At 32.0% G+C, this 16,148-nt stretch overlaps 1 protein-coding gene across 1 annotated transcript in view; it reads left to right on the top strand.

Annotated features, from left to right (window-relative positions):
* Nucleotides 1-16,148, top strand: part of ELP4 (elongator acetyltransferase complex subunit 4) — a 207,343-nt gene that overhangs the window by 61,107 nt on the left and 130,088 nt on the right. The gene's annotated exons all lie outside the window — the stretch shown is intronic.

Here is a 16,148-nt window from a genome sequence, read left to right as displayed (position 1 = left end):
AGATCATATTTATGAGCTTGAGAATTATTTTCACATGCCTCTTAGATAAAAGATGTCTGAAATTCCAGGGACAGGAGAGATAGTATGCAGGAGGGTAACATCAGATGTGTCTCGCTCCCCAAAAGAAGTTATTAAGGTTCTCAAACATGTGTATTCATTTGTGTTATAACTTTTGATACCTTATTAGGAACTAAATTAAGGGATTTAAACTATTCATTTATAAATTAAATTTTGTTATAGTTAACCCATTACAAGATTATTAAAATTATTTACAAAAACAGCAAGAAGAGTAGCATTGTTTCATGTTTTTCCTGTAATAAAAAACTACTAAATTCTAACATAAACTTATTTATTTGATTCATTTGGTATGTTGTTTCTGCCAACTAATTCAAAAAAAGTTGACTTCAAACAGAAAAAAAAAAAGGTGAGGGATATAATTTTAAAAGTCTTTTCAGATAATTATGTATTTTCTTTGCTACGCACTGAAACTCAACGAGTAATAGTTTCATGAACATTAATGCAGATATTACAATATGGAAATAAAGCCTTATCACTGAACTTTTCATTCTGTTACACTAAAGAATATTGGTTTGTTTTGCACTTTGGGTCTTTCATTAATAATACTGACATAGAATTCCTTTGTTATTTGGAAAAGTATTTGTTCACTGAATCATGCAGATATTACAAGTATTTATGCACTTCATTTTATAATATAAAAATAATGTTTGTCTATATATCATCACTGTTCACGGTTTACTACTAATTAGGTTTTTTTGTAAAATTGTTTCATAATTTCTGTATTTTACTTTCTGATAGACATTTGTGTTGTTCAGATTGAAGCCAACATGAATAAAATTTCCATGAACATTATTATGCTCATATATTTGTAAGAATCTGTATTTACATCTTCACTGTAGTGACAATTCTCTGAGACTTTATTATCAGTTATTTTGTTTGGGGGTTTTGGGCCACTACTGACTGTGCTCAGTACTTCTCCTGACTCTGGGCTCAGGGATCACTCCTAATGTGCTGCAGGAAACATATGGAGTATCCAGAATCAAACCAGAGTCAGCAGTGTGCAAAGCAAGTGCCTTCCCCTCTGTACTATCTCTCCAGCCCTTTGTTGTTGTTGTTGTTGTTGTTGTTGTTGTTTTAAATTTTAGCGATTATAGTTCATGAGAAATAATCTGACTGTGAAAATCTTCATTTCCTTGATACTAAAGCCACATAATGGTTTTGGTCATTGTCTGTCTTCTTTCATCTAAATCCGTTGTCCACTTTTAATTGAATTGTTTAGTTCCACATTATCAAGATATGAAATTGCACAAATATTTTAGGTACACCTTAGCAATTTTTTTTCTTTTCTTTCCTTCTTTTTTTTTTGAAGCAAGAAAAATTTTACTGAAACTTGTTTAGAAAGATGTACAAATATGGAGGGAGAGAAAAGGGTAAGGGAAGTGCATGTGAAGTGAGAACACAGGCATCTCCAGCGTGGAAATATGCAAGCAAAGAGAGAGACAAGCAAGAATAATTTACATGCTCCAGGGAGAATATAGGCTTGCTCAAGCCCTTAGCAGTAATTTTCTTCCACTCTGTATATCAGCTTTTCAGTGGTTAGTGTCTTCCCTTTCCTCTCCATCCATCCTACTAATCTTCGGTCTAAGATCTTGCTTTCTTTGAAAACTTTGTCATTTATTAATAGGATTCCAATTTAAATTTTTTGTACAACTTTAGCTCTCCCAAACAACCTTTAGCTTATTAGTATTCTATGTTATCATTTTGCATTCATTAGTTCTCTCTTTAATTTGTTTAATACTATTTACCAAAATACTTATTGTCTGCCTCAAACATGTGATATAACTGATATATGGTCTTTTTAAAGATAGTCTTGTATTTATAATATTTTTTTCCTTTTAGCCTGGGTAGAGTATTGATAATAATGTGGTATTAAATGCAGCAAGCATAAAAATTCTAGAACATTGCCTAAGTATTTTTCACATATTAGTAAATAAATAATTGAATAATTTTGAATTTTAAATAAATGAATGGTATACGTTAGTGAAATGGATTTTTATTCCTGTCATATGACTTGAAATAGCTGATTATTGAAACAACTTGAATTTATTAAATTTCATTATTTTTATATTTGGTAGCGTTGGAACTATATGTAGCTGTGCTCAGGTGCTATTCCTGACTATATACTCAGGAGTGACCCCTGGCCATGCATCAGGGACCATATGTGGTGTGGGAGCTTCAAACCATAGTTGAGAGTGCCACAGCTGCAAGCCAGAAAAGTCCCCTACTTCTTGTACTATCCCTTCTGCATGAAATTACTAGAATTTATAATAAGTTCATAATAATCTGTGATTTTTATATATTTGTTATAGTACTAAAATCCTATCTATAAATGGCAGACTTTATTAAAATTTCACTTAGTTACATTAATCATGTTTCATTTAGTTGCATTAATCAAATCCTATGGCTGAAAATTTGGCATAATTAAGAAATAAATTGTCAGATTCTTGGCAGTAGATTCAGTAATAGTCATAAGAGAGTAAATCAGTTTAGATTCTGGTTAAATCTAAGTATACAAATGTCATACAGAGTTCCTTTCTCTAATCACCTTACACATCATACAAATACTTATATTGTGTGCATTGTTAATTAAGTCATTATAAAGTTATGGATTCAATAGATATTTGATTTAATATAATGAACTTTTTCATCATGATGATAAAAATACTTAGAAAAGACTTTACAGAGTCTGGTGAAAATACTGATACTCATGCTATTATTACAATTATACTGTTCTATAATTGTTTTCTTTGTTTTGGGCCACACCTGGCAATGTTCAAAGATTACAGCCTGACTTGCACTCAGGAATTACTCCTGGGGGGTTCAGGGGATCATTGAACCCAAATTTGGCACATGCAAGGCAGATGCCCTACCTGCTATACTGTCTCTCTATGTTGTTCTATAATTGTTTATTACATATAAATTATATGTCAAGTACTACAAGTACTACATCCTTGAGTCTCTACTACAAGCCATAAAATAAATAGTTTTAAACTGTTTTTATATAGTAATGCAAATTAGCATAGCAAGCCCAGAAGAATCTTTGAAAAATTAGTGTATATGAAAGATTAAAGAAAAAGTTTTATCCCAGAGAAGAAAAGAAGATGAAATGTATTTCTATATGTAATTGCTAAGCAAAGAAAACATATATGAAATATGTGCATATATATAATTTTTAATAATGTCATAAGAAATTTTACCCCCAAAAAAGGAGAAATTTGAAATTTGGATGAGTGGGTGGATGGATGTAGTTGGGCCACACCTGATGCTTATAGCTTACTCCTGGCTCTGTGCTCAGGGTTCATTCCTGTTGTCTCTTGAGAGATCATATGCATTGCCAAGGATTGAACTAGGGCCTTGGCATGCAAGGTGAGTGCTTTATACCCTGTACTATCTAACTAGAAAAAATATTTTTAAGCCATTTTAATGGGCAAGCAATATTTAAAGTTTGATATTTTAAAGATAAATGTAATAATACCATGTAGGACTAGAAGATAGAAAGTTTTAATTTGTGTTTTTCAACAAACCATTAAAAATTAATTTGAAATGGAAAGAAATTATAGACTTTGGTGATGAATACCAAGTTATACAATGTGATCAAGCATTTATACATGTTTCTCAAAACAGAGAATGTCTTCTTTTAAAAAAATCTTATATCCATGTAAAGTTTTCCCATTTTCTGCAGTCTCTTCTCTAGACAATTTTTATTACTATCATAGAATAGTCTCCTGGTTCCTCTAATAATTGAGATTTGGGGGTGGAGAGAGGGAAAGACCTTGCTCATAGAACTTGATGTCTGATGATATTTCTTTGAATATCAAATTGTTTCGGAGGGGACCTGAGAGATAGCTCAAAGGGTTAAGGCATATACTTTGCATGCAGGAGGCCTTCTTTCAATCCTCAGCAACACTTGGTGCCTCAGGCAATTTTGGAAAGGACCCCTGAGTATAGAGCTTGGAGTGCCCCTTGCACCCACAGCACTGCCAGAAATGGCCCCAAAATGTACAAGTTTCTTTACTCCGGTCATAATATAACTATAGGGTAAAACCCCATAACTAGCAAGGGAAAATCACAGTATGTAAGTAAGGAAATAACAAGAACTGAAAGCAATATACTCACGAAGCTAATCAGAGATAGGTGAATATACCAAATCCACAGCATATGAGTTTATTTAGTAAACATAATGATTCTATGGCCATTTACAGCCCTAAACTCTTTTCAACTGCTAACTCATTCCATTCTCATAATAACCCTGTACAGCTGGCGCTATCATTATCTCCATTCTACAGACAAGGAAGCAAGGGACAAAAAACTTGAGTCACTTTTCCAAAATCAAACCAGCCTATGAGTGGCTGAGAATTTAGATTTAAGCAGTTTCCTCTCCACTTCCCATATTCCTAAAAAACTGTGATATGCTGTTTACTCAACAGAAATACCAAAATGGGTTCAGTATTCAGAAACAGACTGCACAAAGCACTATTCAGTGATAGAAAGCACCTGGGCTTTTGTGGGGGAGTCTTTGCACCAGTGTTCTTGGCCCATGCTAAGTGCTTAGGGGACCATTCAGCATGAGGGATGAAACTTGGGATCTCACTCTTGCAAGCTCTGTGCTCCAGTACTGTGAGCTATCTCCCTAGCCCCTAGCCTCAGCTTTTGGAAACAGCCAGAACCAATTTGTTCTGTGTCCTTAGATAAGTTTTAAAGTTCTCAACATCAGCTTTATCATCTATAAATCTCAAAGGATTAGGAAAAAGAGTGCCTGAGACAGTCGTAACAGAATAGGTAGTCTATCTTAGCTATTGTAAGCTGTATTATCATTATTATTTTATAAGCAGATCTCCAAAAAGGAGCATTTGAGCATAAATGAGATTCTAAAAAATAAGGTGTATGAGTCCCTCAGAGCCATAGAAATCTTCATCCCTCAGCCTCTTTTGATGAAAGATACTGACAAGGTCTTTTCAAGACCTGAGACAGAGGCATGGTGAGACCAAATGGTCATTTAAGTCCTAACAACATCTCTATATTACAAGAAGATTAAGACAAGAATCACCTCAAAATTATATATCAACTTTCCATCATCACCAGAACCATTCCTGTAAATCAAATCAGGATTTAAATGGTGTTGCATTGTCAAGGAACAGATTAATGTATTCATTCAACAAATATTCATTGCAGGCATCCTTCTTGGCATCAGTGGAGATACAAGTGAACAAGAGTTGTAGAAAGGTTCCTATTCTTACTGAGCTTTCTCATTAATGTGAAAAATAGTATGGCTAGAGCAGAAAATTTGCCTGCACTTGAGCTTGGAATCTTTCAATAAAGTTCTTTCCTGACAGAAATAGAAATTATAGTTTTATATCCTTGAAAATTCACTCACATAACTAAACACCTTATAGTTGAGAGAATTATGATGTCTTTATTTGAATGTTATAAATATTAAATTACAGTATACAAAACATCTACCTCTCTTAGGTTGGTGAAAGAACCAATCAGTGTTCTTATTTTAGTTATTAGCATTCTGTCAGACTTGTACAGTAATGATTAGTTACCCTTTATTGTACTTTTGGCATGCTTCCCATGTTTAATTTCATTGTAGGAAAGGAACACATAGTTAAGGAAATAGCGAAGAGTGGGGAAAAGTTAGAATAGGGAAAATAATGACATCGATTCAAAACTGACTTTACCTTATTATTTTAATAAGACATTTGCAAGTAGAGTGAACAAGAGTTATATGTAAGTTTTCATTTGAGTGTTTTGTATTCTTAGACCTTAATTTTGAAATTTTTCCTTTTGGATTAACAATTATTTCTATTTTAGCACATAGGAAAATAGCAAGCTATGCTTTGATGCAAATATATTAAAGTAAATTATAAATGTTACAAAATTATATATTAAATCTATTATAAATGCCTTAAAATATACATATGTACATATATAATCCCTAAACAATTTTCCTATGAAATGGTAGGATCTCTCATATTTTCCCTTGCTAGAATATACTTTTCGTATCTGCCCAAAGTTATTGTATTTAAAATGTATGTGAAAATAGCCAAGTTAAATACAGACTTTGTTACATGCTGAACTACAGAGTAAAGCGTTATTAGAAGAAGCAGAACTACGGACGGCTCCCCTATATTCCGGCATTACTCAGTTCCCAGATCCCTGCTGTGTAGTTGTTCCACTCGCCAAGAAGCCTGTTAAAGAGCCCCCAAGAGCATGTGTACAGCCCTCCATGTTAATAGTTAATTGGTGAGGATGGCAAGATGAGAGGACAGCCGAACATGTGGTCTCAGACTCAAGCAGTAGACAGACCTTTAGTTATAATAACAGCAGCTGCTCACATTCTCACAACTCAACTGTTCAAAACTCTGTCATCAAGTGAAGGTTGTCGTGGATTGAGGGCAAAAAAGAGAAAAGGTTACATCTGAGAAAACTAGCTAAAACCCTACCTTGAAACACTTCTGGCATGTTCTCCTCTGTATGAGAACTTTATTTCAATGTTTTAAAGCTTAAATATAAATCTGTTTTAGGGGTTATTATGGATCTACTACGTAGAACAGTATGCTTTTTTCCATTTACTGTTAGAACTGTTTGTCACCTTTCAAAACTCATTAATGAGACTTTGTAGATGATAACTTTTAATCATTTAAAATAGATGATGATATTTGACTTATTATCTAGCATCATATGAGCATAAATTTGGTTGTATTACAAATGGGAACTGTTTCAGTGAGAAACTAAGAAAAGTGTGTTATCCACTGCCAAACTGTACATGCATTTAATGCCTTAATTTTATTTTCAATTCCCATTGATAGGTGAATGCAGATAAAAATGGTGACTGACAATAACAGTTATTTCCTTTTGGAAAAAAATTGAGTTGCATGTCTTATTATAATAATATTGACTAGGCAAGAGGAAAACAGAATTATCTGGCTTATGTATTTTATTTACACAATCTGTGGCAGCTTGTTCTTGATTTATGTTTTTTATTGATTAATAGCACTTTCATCTAAAAGTGTCAGGAAATAAATATTGAAACATTGGAAGCTAATTAAAATAGGGCAAGTTATCATGCTATACCTTCACATAAGGTTTTTAAGAAGGAAATTTTATTGTTGTTACTTTATTCAGCTGTTATAATCCATAATTAAAGTAATATTAAAATACAAGCATCCTAATAATTTTCTTTCTCAACTATAAAAATTAAGAAATGAAAACTTCTTTGACACTTTTAACAATAAAATACCAAGTAATATTTTCTCATTCTAGAATTATTTTTCTGTCAGCATTTAAAATTTAATTTCATGTCTTATTATAATTATGTTGAGCAGGCAAGAGGAAAATAGACTTATCTGGCTTTTTACGTATTTTATATGTATTGAAAGTATTCTAGTTGGTAAAGTATTAAGGTTTCCTTTATTAAGAACAAATTTCAGATCTATAACTGGCTTGTAACATATTTATAAATCATAGATATTTGGTTTTTATATTTAACTGTTTTTTAACAACTTTAATCTGTGAAATTTCCCTCTACTGTCTCATAAAAAAAAATTTTACCATCAATGTGTTACTTTATATCAAGGAAAATACATATTCTAAAGAAAATGAGGAGAAAGGAGATTTGTTAAAATATGTCTCTTGAAAATTGAATGAGGTTTTATTAGTATGTTGTTTTAATTGAGATATTTTCTTTATTAATTAACACATTAATCTTTTAGAATATTGTTGTATTTAACCTTTGAACCAACTGACATAATCAGTACTGCTTTAATGTAAAGAAACTCATAACAAGTCTCTTTATATCCATAAACTTTTGTATTCATTCTGGGCATTTTATCAGTTAAGCCCTGCAGTCAAGCAATGGACAGTTTTAGAATAAATCAATATGAGATCATGCAATGTGGTAAACTACAGTAGCCTTGTAAATTTCTCTGAGTATGAGATTTTTTTTTTAACAGTAGCTAAGAATACTTACATTGTGATGGAACAACTGACTTTCATAAGTTTACAAGTATAAAACTTTGGAAAAAAGTAATGCAGCTGTCATGAGCATAATTATAGGAAAGTGTAGTAACATTTCAGTCATATAATGTAATCTTTTATTTTATTGTTTTTTAGTTTGGTATATTTTAAATGGTCTATTATTTCAAATAGTCTTTATAAATGCCATATACTAAGCATATATTTAAGGAAGAAATTACACATTTTATCTCTATCATGCTATAGATTACCAGAGAATAAAGTCAGATACTGTGTCCATTTTTCATGAATTTGTTAATAACAATATTCTCAACTAAGACTCTCCCTTTAATTTTCCTAGATTTTTCTCTATTCTGAAATACTGTAAGAAGTTATTTTGAAACTTTAAAGGATCATTTTTCTGATGAAAATAATTATATTTAATCCATTTTAATTTTCAAAATTTTGTCAATGTCTGAAAAATTAATAATTTCATATGTAAATTTGGAAAGTTATAAACAGAATCTGTTTTCTTTCCAACAACAAATAACAGAACTGTGTTTCAATTATGCTACTGCCGGCTTGGATTTATAAATTATCATAAATACATGTAAGTTAAATCACAAATTCTTGGATTCTTAAATTTGGTTTTCTTTTCATATTTCACATGTTAGTACCTCATTAGTTTTTTAATGAAATTCTATCTTTTTTTATACACATATATAGAACATACTGTTTTGATCAAGGATGACTCAAACTTGTTATATAAACTCAAAATTATGTTTTTATTTAGAAAATTAGTAGCAATAGATATATATCTATATGTGACTTCATATTTAATAAGAACATATTATTTTTAGATTGCCAGTAATATTCATATTTTCATCTTAAGATGAAAATTTAATTATTATTCATAAACTTATTCATCTTTAAGAGTTACCATTTAGGAACCTTTCATTATACTTAACCTAATCAAAATATATTTAGTAAGCCAAAACAAAATAAAAGTAATTTGGCTCTAACTTCTCTTATGCTTCCTCCCAAATAAATGTAGTATAGTACATTTCATATAGTGAGTCCTATGTAGTTCTTTGTAATAACGGTAGTTATAGAGCATGACTTAGAGCCAAGGTTTTCAACTGATGATAGAAGTTAAAAATGATAGAAGTAGTGAAACATCTCTCCCTAGTATAGAGACTGAGTCATCTGTTTAGGCATATGGGATCTTTGGCTGCTGGACTAAAGTCTTTATAGGGCCCACAGTCCAGGCATGGACACAACTCTTTGGGAGGCAGAAGCGGATGGGACCTCTGTGTACAGTCTACTTACATATGGTAGAGATAAAGAGGAAAGGATCTTTAAAGCAGGTTTTATTTTCAGCTTTTCCCTATCACAAAACTTTCTGTATAGAAAAGAAGTATACAATCTATTTACATTTACCTTTATGCTACAGATAAAATCACTGAGCATATTGTCTTTGGTATTAAATCTGAAGATACCACAAAAAACTAAAAATTCTCATTTATTTCTATTTCTGTAGACAGGATGCATATCTTATGGTAAGGAGAAAACTGTCTTCAAAAGAGGATACTATTTCTTAATGTAAAGACAAAAAAATGTTTATAACTAATTATAAATTAAATTGTTAAATTGCAGGTCATATCTTATATCTCTGCATTGTATTTTAGCCCTTTGCTATTAATTACATAATTATTACTATATAAAGAGTTCCTGTTTCTTTAATAATGTTTCGCACCCTATGTAGTTAATCTTTAATGTTGGGAAGGACAGGGGAAGAGATTAAATTAGCCTTGTAACCTCTTTTTCTTCCAGGCTGATGATGGAAAATAAAAGCTCTCAGCCACAAAATGTAACACTTAGAATTAATATTTAATTAGACTAGCAAAATTGTACACTGTGGCTGAAAGCTTCCAAAGAGTTGTTAGTGCCACAATTGACCTACAGGTTTAATAATAACTCACTTCTAGTAGCAAGTGCCAGTTCAGCATAGTAGAGCCACTGTAAGAAAGTCCTGAGAGATTAAAATCAGCAAACCAAATGGCAGGCAGGGATTCCTGGGATGGAGCCTTCTGGAAAGCTGGGAGCTGGAATCGCTTTTAAGCCAGGATTCAGATGAGAACAGTGGGTGAAAAAGCTGATCCCTCCTGTTCTGGGAGCTTCTGGTTGTAGGCCAAAATCTTAGAACAGATTTTTACTAAATGTTTTTGCTGCAGCTATTAACTTACATTGAAAATCAAATATTGAATGATTTTTCTGTAAAGTTGAACATATATTTGTATAAACATTAGTTCTTAACTTCTTACATATTAGTACATAATATCTGTAAACTCAGATCATTAGATTATCAGATAGGTTTGGCGCTGTACATCTATGCTATTTTGCTATGACATGCTGTTTCCTTGTTCCCTGTATAGTTGATTTATATGGTTCATTTCTATAGTGTTTCATTACAGGGCATTATGCAGAGGCTGAGAAAGAATGTGAAGTTTATAACCCATGATATTTTTTCTTCAAGTATGCATATCCACCGACAAATATAAGTGAAAATTGTTCTTTTTTTAATATTCATGGTATAAAAGCAGTACTACATTTGTTTATGCTTATGGTAATTAAATTACACGATAAATAATTGGACCTCCTGGTGAACCATTGGATCCTTATATCTTGGATAAATTAATCGTGAGAAAGGAGGATACCATGAGCTTGAATATGTGGAGATGCAGAAGAGCCAACAGAAGAAAGGAGCACCTTACATAATTTATTGCTTATTATCTTAAATAATTAAAGAAAAGTCAGTCATTAGTTAAAAATCCAAGCAGGTGAGAACCTTGCCAGCAGAGGGAGTAGTCCTGTCTTCTGTCAGGTTCCCATCACTTCCCCACCTGCCTCATCCTTTTTCCCAGCCAGTCTCCCATCTGGACCTGGCTCTGTCAGCCTGTTCCTGATGACAGGCTATCATTTTATACTCAATATGGGATTATTCTAAGCTGATTTTAAACTTTAGTATCTTTAAATTACCACTGCATCACAAACATCAGCTGGACGCTCTGTTTGCTCTTTGGATAGTATCATTTGTTTTTTCAGGAGGAGCATGGGCTTTGGGGCATGTGAATTGTGTTTGAAGGCATTCAAGTATAAATTCATAAGCAACAGCTTTCTGATTTAGGAAGTTAGCTCACAAAACATTTTAAGCAAAAAAAAAAGCAAACAAGTTGATATAAGAATTATTTGTATAATATGAAACTAGATGGTTTATAGTTTGTGAGCAATACCTACAATGACTTGTTGTACATTATTCTGTTTCATATTTTTATCAAAGTATTTTATTCATCTAATTTTTAAGAGTTTTCAAAATATATAAAATTTGGTGTAATGAAGGAAAACTGATGTAGATTCATGTTTAACAAAGCATATGGTATTTGAGTAAATCATTCCTGAAAATAACATCATGTGTTCTTAAAATTTTCTTTGGTTCAAAGAATTTCTGTTTTATAACAAATTTTATAATACCAACTATTTGCTCACATAAAAATGCAAAAATAAGATATGATTCTGTTCCTTACTCATAGTAATTTGATAACTAATTCAGCAATTTCTTTTGCCCTTGAAATTAAGTATACTTGCCATTAAGATATGAGTTAAGAATTAGAAAACGGAACTAAAATACTTTTTATTTATGATTTCCTTATATGTCTTTCAGTATCTCAGTCTACCAAGAAAGCTTTATGCTTAGAATTTTTAATGTACAAAAGTTCCTTTATATTTTTAAGTTAACTATAACTTTAGTTTATTGTTTATCTTCAAAGATCTAACTTGGCATCTGCATTCCTTATACATATTCATTATATATTTTATCTTCTAAAATTACATTATTTCTGAATTCCAAATAATCATGAACAGAATTATGTCACCCATAACAATTTCTTTAATAAATAATATAAATTACAACTGTGAGGATAGTTTGTAGAAAGTTGCAAACTGCAAAATAATTTTATTAATTCAGAACTTGATTTCTAGAGAATGGAGAATTTACTGAGCATTGAAAAACAAATACCTCATTATATAGCTCTAGATTTTTCTTTTTTATCTGAGTTTGATTTTTGGATTATATGACAAAGAAATGTGATGCATTGCAATGTGTTTGTGTTTCTATGCATGTCATTTTTTTCAAGATGTTAATCTAACCTGAACTGCTGAGTGTACCATATTTGCTTTTCTTATATGATTTCCTCCACCTCTCACCCCACCACCCCCATCCAACATCAGATCATATAGTAGGATCAAACATAAAGTAATACATTTATATTTTTGTTCATATTTTTGGTTTTTGTTTTTGTTTCTGTTTGCAGTGCCAAGGATTACACCCAACTCTTATGCTGCACAGCTTGCACTTTTCCGCGAGCCACAACCCCACCCCTATTTCTTTAACTTTTGAACTTTAGCTTTATCACATTTTTGTGCTGTTATAATCCCAAACCTAATGTATGTGCCATACTAATGGGAGATCTTCCCTTCAAGCTGTGTGTGTTATCTTAGAACACTAAGTTGAGTAACCTAGAGCTTGCTCTTATTTGAGGCTTAAATGCTTTATGGATGCAATTGCTCTGTTCACTTCAAGCTTCTTGGTAATTAAATGATTAGGTAATTACTTTAGATTTTTCTTGTGAAAATCTTCCATGAAGATATACTTGCCATGGGATTCATATATTTTTTACATTGTTGAGGTAGTTAGGCTCAAGGAAGTAAGAAAGCGTTCCAAGTTTAAGGGATTCTAATTGTTAGCATCTCTAAATAGATATCTTAACAACTTTTATTAGAAAATGAGGAGCATAATATGGTAGTAATAGAATTTTTATCACCTAATGTTCATAGTTTGAACTTTATGCACTTTGTTGTATTAAGAGCATTAAGTTAATCTTTATTTAAAACTGTTTAATGGATTTGGTGTATTCTAATAAAAGGAGTATACCATTCTATGAAAGCAAACAGGAAGCTTTCCATAAAACCAAACAAGGGAATCTAGACTAAAACCCTCACTTTTCTGTGTGAAATTAAAATTAGAATTGTCTAAAAGTAGTCATCTGTATCATCTGGTTTACTATTTCAAATTTGCAAAAACATTTGACATCATGAAAACAGGTATAATTTAAGAAAATGGATTGCAATAGAAAGTTTTTAAGAGCCTTTTATGTAACTTAATACAATGCGGTTTGAAACTGCCAGCAAACTCTTAAACTCCTGGACACTGGCTCTCTTCTCTTCTGGCTTCCCTCCTAGACTTGTCTTGGCTACTCTCCAGAGCTGACAACTTTCACCCAGGAGTGAAGGGAGATTTGTCTAGTATAAGAAGGATTTTTGAGCCATCCTAGATTCTCACATCCAGATGGGCAAGGAGGAGGGGTGGCGGTATCATTGTACATATTTGGGTTAGGTCATTATGCCATGCATACAGCATAGTCATTAATTTACTCATACTGGTAGGTCCTAGATGTCCTTATTCAAGGATTCTCTATCAGACATGTTAATGCAATAATATTTTAATTCACATAAAATTATTCAGAATTTATTTCAAAGTTATTGACATACATGGTAGACCAAAGAGACTTCATGACTTCGCTAATAACAAAAACAGAATCTGTTGAATTGAGAGTATGGAAGATTTAATCTCAAAGCCTCTGTTTAAAGCATGCTAAAGCTTTCTAAATACTGTGAGCTATATATTATTAAAATATATTGTTCATGGTGTATCCTACTATAAAGTAAATTTGTAAGCTCCTAAGGAATTTTTAAGCTGTTAATTTTAGATAATTTTATGTAAAGAATTATAATTGATATTATTTGAAAGACCTTTTGACAAGACTAGTTTTAAGATATGTTTGCAAGAATAAATCATACTTTGTATGAATTTGGAGATACAAAGTAATTTGTATCTATTTTATCTTTTGAAGATGTTTATTTCCATGCCCAAATGTCTTTTAAATGTTACTAAATACAAGTTACTGAAAGATTGGATGAGTTTGTAATTAAGAAAAAAGTTTGTCTCAGGGAGAGATTCAGGTGTTTTTCTTCTATATCCAGTTACTAGTGCTTTTTATTCTGTAGACTTTTTCAGATATCAGTACAACTTTTATAATTAATATAGGCTTTCATATTACATAAACTATTTCTAGCAACTGCTGTGCAGAATGCAATAATTCACTTTTATGTAACTTTATTATGGTAATAGCATAAGGTTTTTTTCTATTTAATATTTTATGAAAGCTTTTAAAATAGAATTTTAGGTTATAGTTAGCTGTGATATAAGCTTTTTGGAATTTAGAACTAGATAAATAAGTTTATGAAATTTATACTTATAGGCTCTATAATTTTTCATGTTTGGAATTCATTCATTTTCTTCTATAAAATTGATAATTAAGTTTTTAATCTTCCACATATTACCTTTAAAATGCCCATACTGTTGACAAATACTACAGTGTTAAATGGTTTATTATTAAAATTTAAGGTTAAATTAAAGAAATTTTCTTTGAAATAAGCAAGTGTCAGGTTGACCATTCAATATACAGGTCCTTGCTGATACACTACTACAATGAAAAACTAATCCCAATCTTAAACTCTTATTCTTGATTTATATTATGAAATCTCTAGCTTATAGTACTAAAATTCTTACATTGTGTTCCAGTAAAAATATTTACTCTTAGCATTTTAGATTCACATATTTAAATACATAAACTTAGTCTTCTACTTACAGATAAAAGGAAATCTGACCTTTTTGATTAAGAAATATTGTCAGTAGCCTTTATAAAGTGCATGTTCATCTGAGGGTCCATGACTGGAGTACTCTTCCCAGTTGAGTTTATCCTAAAAATGAAGTGATAAGAGCCTGCTGGTTGTTATCTAGGATTCTTCTTAATGGGAGAACCACATGATATTCTTCATCCCTCACTTGTTCTCACCCTCTATAACTAAACCAGCCACACCCCACCCCCGACCCTAACATTGTTCAGTACTCAGCACAATGAATCATTTCAAGTTGACTCATTGTGAACTGTCTCCCAGCTGTTGGAATGTCTGGCAGACATTTTTGTTTGGGTGAAGAATAACTGGCTGAAACCCAACCTGGATGAGTTTGATATAATGGTCTTTGGCTAAAGAAATATTGAGTGGAACATGTTTATGGTCTCTGAAGCCCCTGTTAATCCTGGAGTAGAACCATCTCCTGTGACACAGAACTGAAAGTAAGGAATCAATCTGAATTATTTTCTCGCCATTGGATGAAAAATCATCTCAGGGAAAAAGTAGGCATTTCCAAATATGCTCTTTTTTTTTTAACATGGTGTCCAAATGATTAAAATTAACCAAGGGTGATTATTTTTACTCTTTCTTTGAAGAGTACTGATTCTAATGACTGAAACAACCTTTGCATAGCACTCATCTCTATTTGTGGGAGAGTTTAAATTCTCCTCTAGGTGTGAGTCAACCAGTCATTTAAGCATAATGTTTAGTATCAGAGGCTGCTGTATATTTCTTAACCAAATCTATTAATACCAGCTTGTATTCTTTTTTAAAAGAACAAATTTATACAGTTTTTATAAAAGAATTTAATAAGCAGTAGTACCAGTGAGATCAATAATCACTTTCATAAAGTAGGAGTCTAATTATATTTGAATTCTCTAACTGGGGAGATAGCATTGAATTAATAAACTTTCTAAATATTTTGCATTTCCTGTCTGTTTTTAATTTTTTATTATTGTTGATAAACTTTATTATTGGTGATAAACCGGGCTGGAGCGATAGCACAGCGGTAGGGCGTCTGCCTTGCACGCAGCCAATCTGGCCAAGCCAGGTTCAATTCTTCCGCTCCTCTAAGAGAACCTGGCAAGATACCGAGAGTATTCAATATGCCAAACACAGTAACAAGAAGTCTCACAATGGAGACGTTACTGGGCCCGCTCGAGCAAATCGATGAACAACGGGAGGACAGCTCCTTCCATTATTGGTGAGTTGAGGGTTACATTCAGCAGGGCTTACTCCTGGCAGGGTTTAGGGGATCATCAGTGGTACCAGGGATCAAACCTGAGTCAGCTACATGCAAG

This window comes from Sorex fumeus, unplaced genomic scaffold (genome assembly GCF_029834395.1).
Source record: "Sorex fumeus unplaced genomic scaffold, SorFum_2.1 ptg000007l, whole genome shotgun sequence".
NCBI classification, from domain to species: Eukaryota; Metazoa; Chordata; class Mammalia; order Eulipotyphla; family Soricidae; genus Sorex; species Sorex fumeus.
This window is presented reverse-complemented; position numbering and strand designations above follow the sequence as displayed.